Consider the following 9,619-nt stretch of genomic DNA (forward strand, 5'->3'; position numbering starts at 1 on the left):
AAGACTGCTGGAGGACCCAGTGACTTTGCAGCTTATTTTTGCAGATCTACAGGCCCTGAGTGAAGGAAATTGAAGTCCACAGGGCACAGCACGTCCTTGCAAGGCATACCTGCTCCCACTCCTGCAGCCGTGAGAAGAGGTACCAGCATCCAGCTAGTTCTGGTGTGCCCACAGCCTCTCCAGACAAGACCTATTTGGAGTTCGTACCCAGGTAATGTCCCCCATCTACTGAGTGCTGCTTCATTCCCTCCAACTTCTCCTGCCCGGGCATTTGCTGTAGGGGTCGGCCTGGGGAGGTGCCCCGTGAGATCGCCTCCTCCCGAAGGGTGCTGGAGAGTGGGAAGGGAGGAGGTGAATGGCATGCCTGAAGTGTGGGAAAAGAAACATTTAATCAAGGTTGCCATGGAAACTAGGAATGGACAATAAGTACTCCGGGGTTTTATCATTTCCCTTAGCACTTGTAACACACAACCTGTGTGAAGAGGAGTGTTATCACACGCAGGGAGACTGACAAATACCTGAATGGGAAAAAATGCGTGAGAGAATCTGTGCCAGGGCCTGTTGAATCCATCCCAACAGAGGGGCTGCACGGACACAGGGGAGATGGCACTTCGGGGGGGCTCCTAAAGCAAAGGAATGGGGACTCTGGAAAGGGGGATTGTATGGGCAATGCAAAGGGAGGCAGCTGGGGGGCACTGGGTTTGGCACAAGAGCTGAGCAGAGAGCCCCATGCAACCTGGAGCATGTACTGTCCTGGGGCTCTTGTTACTGCCAGCCCTGCTGTGGCACCTTCATAGAGTCATAGAAACATAGAACAGCTCGGGCTGGAAGGGATCTTAAAGATCACCCAGTTCCAACCCCCTGCCATGGGCAGGGACACCTCCCACCAGATCACATTGCCTAGGGCCTCGTCCAACCTGGCCTTGAACACCCCCAGGGACAGGGCACCCACAGCTTCTCTGGACCTTCCAGTGGTCCTACACATCCTCACTCCAACCAGACATCTCTTTCATAGCTGTTGTGTTTGTGTGTTTCCTCACCGAGGTCTGTTTTTTTACCCAACAAGCCATGTATCACTTTCCCCACTCAAATTCATTTTGGCGCATTTGACTGGAAAAGGTCACGTAGATCCAGCTCAACCCCTAAATGACAGCTCATGCCCACACACCATCAATACATCAGAGAGGAAGATATTTCCTTGGTTACAATGCATTCATAGGCCAAAAATCACTCTCTGTCCTCAGCACACCAAATATCCATTATTCTGTGGTCATGACTATTCTGGTCATTTCTCAGAGATACTTTCCTCATCTGCCTAAAATATTAAATTTCTGCCTCCTGCTCCCACCCACATTCCCACTCCAATATTTCCTTCAGGATGTCTCTGTTGTTCTTACGGATGTGCAAAAAACTGCAGGCACTTATCACATGAGGCACATCACGATGAGAAACACCTACCCTTCTCATGAAGTGCCACCTCCCTCCTATCCATCTTCCTGAAGTACATGCCAGCGATCATCTGCAACTACTCTGCACAAAGCCAAATAATTCTTCCTTCTTGCTGAAACCACCAACAAAGAGCTTCCTTGGCCAGGCAAACAGCAAACACTGCATCCAGATGCCCGGAACAAGAAGAGGAACCATAACGCTCATACCCTCTTTGGAAGCAAATAGTACTTCTCCATCCCTTCAACCAGTCCCGATTTTTGCAATAGCAAAGCATCACAGACATTTCCATTTCACATTAATGTCAGAGAGTATTTCATAGTGATCAGCTGGCCTCTGCAAACCCGTGGAAAATACCTTTTTTGTGTTGGCAAAGACTAGGCCTGTGTGCCTATCTCATTTACAGCCCTTTAAAGCCAGCACCAACTCTTACGCATTTCCAGGCTTGTGACGTGACAGAAGAGAAACCTCCCCATTTCAAATCCCCATGACAACATTTTCTCTAACTCTTCTCCCAACCCCAGCTGGTGAGCTCTTGATCAGCAGCAAAATGCCAGAGTTAATGGCAGCGTGGTTGCTCACTTGGTTGGGCACACTTGTGGCTGTGTTCTTGTAGCCCTGGGCTCTGCTCACATCTGTAGTTGGGCTTTGTCATCCAAAAGCTTTGCCACTAGCAGCAGCCATCCAGTTCTGCACCATTACCTGGGTCTTACCAGTCATTGCTGCTTATCCGAGTCTGGAAAAAAAAGTTTTATCAAGTAAAACTTCTTTAAATATGTGCTCTGCCAGATTCGATCCTGTAGCATCATCTCCTGCAGCTGTATTACCTCAGTATCAAATGCCTTAGGAAACCCCAGATGCAAATTCTTCTGCTTGCCCAACTACAAATGCATGTGCCTAATCCCATCCATATTAATGAATCTCATAATCATAGCACTTAGCAGCATGTCCTCCATCTGCTGCCCAACAGTAATTTGAAAATGGTGCCAGGAACATTAATGGATGTCAGAAAAGGATGTGAATCACGGGAGTTTGGCAATTTAATACACGTACCCCTCCAGACCAGTATTTCTGTGGTTTGATAGGCACCCCACAATGTACTGCCAGTAAGTCTGTAGAGCACGGAACAGAGCAAGGAACCACTGGACCTCAGGACAACTCCCAAAGTACTGAACAGTGTGTGCACAAGGACCGGCAGGAGGAGCACCTTACAGTATTATGATAGTGTTACAAGGGGGGAGGACAAAGAAGTTTGATATAGCGCAGACGATATATAGATATATAAGTATACACAGAGAAATATACCTGTAAAGATATGGCCAAAGCACTCAAAAATTCAGTGTTTGATCTAGTTGGTCCAAAGACATGCTTTGAAATTCAGAGAAAGATGTGAATACTAGAGAGAGAGAGAGAAAACTGCAACCTGTCTTCCCAATCAGTAGCTGGGATTAAATCTGGAAGAGGTGTTTTTCACCATTGAGTTATAAGACTATATTGTGGCAGGTTTTCCACTTGAATCTACTTTTTTATAGTGGGGAGAAACACAGAGTTCAGTTGGCTTTCTGGGAGCAGTCTCTCGCTGGCTATTCCAATATACATACTGACTTATGGCAAACATGGCTTGAAGTAAAGGTCTGCAGAGAATTCATGTTCCAGATAAATGCTTGCTTTTTGCCCGATGAAGCACCAGGATGAACAGGCTGTTGTTAGGTTAAGTTCTTTCCTTGTTTCTAAGCATGTTTCCCAGTAGCACTTGCAAAGATAAGAGGATCTGATCTCCAAATTCAGGGTGAAAGCTGATATCTAGACCATGATGGAAATTATTCTCTTGTTTTAAAAATGTCAGGTAGTGACCACTACTACAGGCTGTTGTGTTAGTTCAGAGGCATAGAAAATACTCTGTTTTGTTCATCCTGAGATCATTGCCATTCCATGGACACACCCCCTTCTCTTCTTTTCTCACTGCTCTTCATTTGATATGTAACTTCACATTTTGCCTTGCTTGACATGTTGCTATGTGTCCTATATCCCCAAAAGCACACAAACAGCTATGGGTCATATTTGTTTGGTAACAGGTCTAGCAGCTGATGGTCTTCCAAGTTGTTCATGTGGCATATGGAGCTGGTTGGCATACAGAGATTTCTACCTTATAAATCTGAGGTCTTCTCCTTTATCGCGTTGCTTCACAACGGAGATAAGTGTGTCCTACAAACACATTTGTGTTCATCTGAATCTTTTTATGGATTTGCTTTGACTATATTCCTTCCTTTTTTGTGTTTGCTTTCTACAGTTATCCTAGGGAACACATTTTCTGGTAGGAATACTCACAAGTGTGAATGTAGCGTGAAAACAGATTTCAAACTCATAATAACAACCACTTCACAAAATAATCCCAGAAAGTTACATTCAGCCACTTGGGAACAGAAACATATCACATCATCAGAATATCAACATCTCCCAAGGAACTGGCCACAAATGAGACACAGAGCACAGATTATTCCAATAAATTATTTAGCCAATAAGCCTGAACAATAGGTCCATATGTAAATATTGTGATCTCTTGTCAGATAATCTACGAAGAAAAATTATTCAGTTATGTGTCAGATGAATTATTCAACCAAAGGCTTGGAAAATAACTGCAATTCAAAACATTTGTTCTTACAGTAATCCTCCTTTTTATCAATTAATCTTGTTAGGAAGTTGGCTTCTTTCTTCATAGGAAAAACTGAAAGAAAATGAAGCAGAACAGTTTCTTGCTGAAGAGCACTGAATATATGTAAACAACATCCTTGGTTTACATGTAGAGGAGTCTTTGGAAGTTAGCAACTTTCTTAAATCTTTACTTTCTTTGAGTCTCAAAAGTTATGCTTAGGATGCAAATGCAACACCTCAAAATTTCTGCAGAGGTGCTCGAGGTCATAGTTAACACGTTTCTCAAAGATACCCAGTAAATTAGTAAAACAGTTCTTCGCATAGCTCCATTTGTTTCCTCTGCTGGGTCATGAACCGTATTTCCTCCTTGCACCTCTCCTGAGTTGTATCACAGCACCCCACTAAGGAAAATATTAATACATATCTACTGACTCTCTCTTTCAAAACCACATTCAAATGCTTCTCCAAGAAAAGCAGCCTGTATCCCCCTTGAGCATCTAAGTCTGCCATCTGGTAGGTTTGTACTTTATAGTCATTTAGAGGATATTAAATCTTCCTTTGTGTGCAGAGAATTAAGTGGTGGAGGGGCTCCGTATTCTATTTAAGAAAAATAAAATAATATAAAAGGGAGGAAAAAAAAAAACAGTTCAGAAAGTCATTGTGTCCAGAGAAGAATATTAGAGGGGCATTAAGTGGAAAGACAAAAGGCAAGCTAGCATCAACTCCTCTGAAAGCCATAAATCATTCTGACTCCTCGGGTGGTTGGTTGAGTTCATTGTTACTTGGGTAATTATTGTCCTTCGTCAGAACCTAAGCTTCTAAACAGATTTTGAAACAAAATCATCCCAAATGAGCAGCCAGGAAGACCTACTGGTGTCAAGGGGGAGTCGTGGAAAAAGTATCTTCAGGTAGAGCCTTTAAGCAAACCCATAACTTTCCATCTACACTGCTAAATTGCTTATTTTTAGAAAATTGGTGCTTTTTTAGGCTGCTTTTTCTTTGGTCACTGAGGAATTCTTGAAGGTAGCTGGTTTCTAATTGAGAAGAAGCCCGCAGACAAGGTTTTTGATTTACCTTGTGACTTTTGATGACTGTGTGACCTGGAGGCTTAGCCCACTCCAAATCTGCTGTTGCAGCTGCTGGCAGGAGCATCTGCCTTCGTGCTTTGTCCCTCCAGCGAGGTGGAGGCTGGCTGCAGATGGATCAGCTAAACCCAAAGAGAGAGTGAAGAGCCTGCAAATATACGGGCAAGCCAGAAAATCGGGAGACTTGTGTAAGGTTTGATAATCTAAAGTGAAGTGCAGTGATTGAGCGTACGCTACTTGCAAAGACATAGGCCAGCAGCTTCCAAAATAGTTTCATGACCCTAGGAGGCTCAAGCAGGGCCATAAGCTTCAAATAGGTTCAGGTTAATTTCATTGTAATGCTGATATCTGGGGTTGTTTTAAGCATTCTGTCTGTAAGTGAGGATTCAAGAAATAGAAAAGTTGAGACCGTTGTGACGTACAGCATGACCACGAAAGGCAGAAGAGCTCTAAAACTGAAACCCACTGTGCCACCTGCACTGGGGAAGTGTCCAGTGCCCCACAGAGGAGCCCTGCATTCAGCCAAGTTCTCTAGAAATGTGGGGAAGCATAACAGCAACCATGAGCTCCATTTTGTGCGATGCTGTAACCTCACTGCAAACTCAGCTGGACTTAAAGGACACGGCTGGCCCAGCTGCTGACCTGGGACTACAGTCACCTCAAGGCTCACATATAAGTCAGAAACTCTCCAAAAAGGGAATTCAACAGTTCTCGAATCATGGCAAAGATACAAGAAGCCCTCGGAAAATGCAAGACATCTGTTTGCACACTGAAGTGATGACCCAGCCCAGGAGAGCGCCTAAAATACAAAGTAGACCCGTGTTAGTCATCTGGAGGAACCAGCTGCAAGCTGAAGAAGCCCTCCTGCTCACATCGCCCCTACAGGGACCAACAACCCTGCAACTAGCAGCAGCAGCAGCAGACCTCTGAAGCCCTCAGCCATTCCCCCGGATTCACAGACAGTCGGATTCCTACCAGACTCATGTGTCAGCAGGTCATAAAAAGCCTTAAGACGTCTTTTCTTTTCCTGGCGTTCTGGAAGAAGTTGTGCTAACAATGAGCCACTGCTTGACAGCTCCGAATCCCAAGCTGTTGGGATACAGTGTGACTTCCAACATATTGCTTCCAGCCCCCACCACCCACGGGGAATGGCCTGGCAGGGGGAGCAGCACAGCCGGGTAGGAGGAGTCTCCAACAAAGAAATCCCTCGCTCCCTGTGCTGAGCTAAAGGGCAGCACCCACATCACTCAATGCAATGAAGCCATTCAGTTTCTTGCTGAATGGTCAAAAGATCAGGAGCGAGTGGAAAACTTCATAAATTTTTGTGCTGCGTTGCCCGAATTGAAGGGTGAGTACTGAAAAATACCAAATCCGGAAAGGATGAGGGTTTTTTACCTTGAACTGCAACTTCAAACCCATGCAGGAAAGCTAACTTTAGAGGGCTGAAGAAGGGAAATAAAAAGAAAAAAAGTATTAAACGCCACCAATTGCTGTCATTGGACCTGGCTTTGCTCCAAGGTCTGTCAGGGCTGAGATTGATTGGGATGTATGGTATCCAGGAAACAGTCAGCACCTTCAGCTGGTTATAAAGCCATTTTAATTGTCTCGCTACCACCATGGCAACCATACTGACAGCCACGGGCTCCAGGAGAGACGGGGTGTTCGAGGGGAGTCCTGTGCCTGTACACCACACCTGGCAATGCAGTGATTCAGACGGGTACAACCTTGCTCAGACACCAGAAGGGACCAAATTTGGAGAAGGAAATGAAGCCAGTATTGTAATGCACAGTATCCTGTTATCACGGCAACATTAAGCAATAATAATTTAAGTGAACCTGTTGTGTTTTACGGCGGACCCCATTGTGGTAGCGCCTGCAGGTATAAGGGATGCCACGAATGACCCCTGCAGCAGCACACAGCCATGTATGGGGTATACACCTTACATGCCCTGCTCCAAGTAGCACCATGGCATGACCAGATTTTCCAACCCAACAGCTTCAGTACCAGGCAGGAACTGATCCCTTTTGCTGGTGCCTGGTTTACGTGAGAGCTGAGCCAGCTCAGCCCATGGCTGCTTGGACCGAGCAGCTGTGCTGCCTGGGCTTTCCTTCAGGATATTTAGCCAATGTGACTTCATGTATTGCAAGATCCTTCACAACAATGCCTTTTAAAATAACCAAATATCTGCAAATGAATTAGAAATTCTTCTCTCCCCTGTCTCTGCAAAACATTACTCAGCCAAATGTAACTGGAAAATTGAAGGACTGAGAACTTTCCGTCAATCTTGGGGCTGGGATGATTAATTGTCTCGGAGCGCTTACAAGGTGACCTGCACATCTAACAACAAGGTATGACATCTCACGATTCAGAACAAGAGGTGCATCAGGAGGAACAGCAGCAATCCACAGAGAAGAGTGGGATGGGAGAAGAAAGATCGAATTTACAACAGAAAATTCACAAGGTTAATAGGGCCGTGCATTGTGCGTATTTATCCAATTCCTTCACTTCACCTGCCAGCATGGCTGTCCCCATTTCTGACTACTGTGCAACAGAAGCAAAAGAAATTTATCTTTTTTTCATCCATAGCAAGGAGGTTTATAAGACACATCATTGTGCATGTGGACAGATGCAGATGCCACAGCTCAGCTGGTGCACTGACCAGTTCAGGCATGAGAAAAAAGCGGCATGCACACCATGTGGAAGCAAGATGATAGCTGCATAATACTTTGTGGCGGATACTTCAGTGCAGAAAACTCCTTGAGCCACAGGAGCTCTCACACCATCAGGATGCCAGGCATGGGAGATCTGCACTGGGGCATCCTCATGGGCTGCAAGGAGACCGGCTCAGCATCTCTGCAGCTCCGTGGTCCTGTGTTGGACCAGCACCTGATGCAGCCCCGGCTCAGCCCTCTGCAGATGCAGGGGATCCGAGGCCATGTTCATCACAGCACATGGCCCACAGTGGGAGTTTTGTCTGGGCTTCGTGTGCATCTGAATGCTGTTACTAATTAATGTTTGTAACTATTAGTGTTAATTTGTTAGTATTGGCAATAAGGGAGGAGGCAGCTTAAAGTAGTAGGGCTTGGTGACCAACAGCAGATTAATATCATTCAAGGGTTTATTTGGGGAAAGAAAGACCAATTTTGTCGCAAACCTGGATTTGACTTGTTTTGTCATGGCAATTAAAGTAATTGGCCTGAAAAAGCAGCTTGTGATGATATAGGAGGTAAACAATTAAAGACAGAAAATAATCCTATAGTCAGATCCCAGATGCTAAAAGCTGTAATTTCTATTCCAAGACTGTGACTCAAGTTTCCCATCACATCTCCCCACGATGCTCCTCCATTCTGGTTAGAGAAGCACCGCTGTACCTGGAGGCAGACAGGCATATAGTCATTTTTAAACAGTTGGGTTGGGCTCCGCTTCCCCACTGTACACTCTGGCCTCCAAGTCCAACATGAGCTTGAGCTCTGCTGCTTCCAGGTCAAGATGAGAAACACAAAGAGATGGCAGGAGAGGCCACGTCTACCAAGACTTGGGGCAGCATTTATAACATCTGTACGACCTACTTTGGGGCTCATGCAGTGGAGCACCATAAAGTCAGACCAAAAAGAGGCAGATACCCCTGGAAAAACCTTGCTTTGTCCCACAGTTCTGTGGGCAGTAAGGATGAACACATGCATGTGCGGGTGCTGCTGTGGACACCCACAACATGGAAATTGCCCGTCTAACCTGTGTGCCTTTGGCCATTATAACACTTCGGATTTTGGCAGAGACCCAAGGCAGAGGGTCTCTGAAGCAGCAGGGCTGGCACCATGGGACCACACGTGGTCTCCTTCCAGGAGGATGGAGGTGGCACATGTCCCAGGACCTCAGCACCAACACGGCTTGCCGAGCCTCTGGACCATGGTTTTCCATCTCAACATAGTGTGTGGGATGAGTGCCCTTCCCTCACCAGGCTCGCTCTGGCTCTGTGAATGCAAAACCCTTCTCTTGAAGCCAAGAATTATTTCCATATTTATTTAATAAAGGCACCTATCCAAGACTGGGGGTCTCCTGACATAATCATGCAATTAAATTCAGTCCACGCGGTGTTCAGCTCAATTCCACAGGAATACCACTGGCTGACAGGCACTTCCCCTGTTTGTCAGCTAGAGAGCCTTCCCCCTTCAGCCTACTTCAGAAAATGCACTGGGCTTCAGGAGCCACCAGCATGGGCTTCCAGGAGCCCGCTCGAGGATTTCCATTTGGTGCCATAAGGGATGGAGGGCAGCAGCAGCAGGTTCATCCAGCGGAGGAGCTTGCACAGCCCCACGGCTGGATCCTGCCACGGCCCAGGCACTACCCGCACTGCACTAGTGTACCTGGGGTGCACAGATGGGGTACACAGGTTGCCTAGTATCTCTCTGGGGTTGTAGTCACAGCGACACCTCCTT

General features: G+C 46.1%; 1 long non-coding RNA gene across 1 annotated transcript; it reads right to left on the minus strand.

Moving 5' to 3' along the window:
• Positions 1 to 440: 440 nt before the first annotated feature.
• On the minus strand, positions 441 to 6,847 carry LOC125183471 (uncharacterized). The gene is made up of 3 exons (XR_007165514.2): positions 6,579 to 6,847; positions 5,173 to 5,331; positions 441 to 4,171 (listed from the first exon to the last, which is right to left on the minus strand). It is a non-coding gene; the product is annotated as an uncharacterized lncRNA (long non-coding RNA).
• Between the last annotated feature and the right edge of the window lie 2,772 nt (positions 6,848 to 9,619).

The sequence above is a fragment of the Anser cygnoides genome, chromosome 5, assembly GCF_040182565.1.
Source record: "Anser cygnoides isolate HZ-2024a breed goose chromosome 5, Taihu_goose_T2T_genome, whole genome shotgun sequence".
NCBI lineage: Eukaryota > Metazoa > Chordata > Aves > Anseriformes > Anatidae > Anser > Anser cygnoides.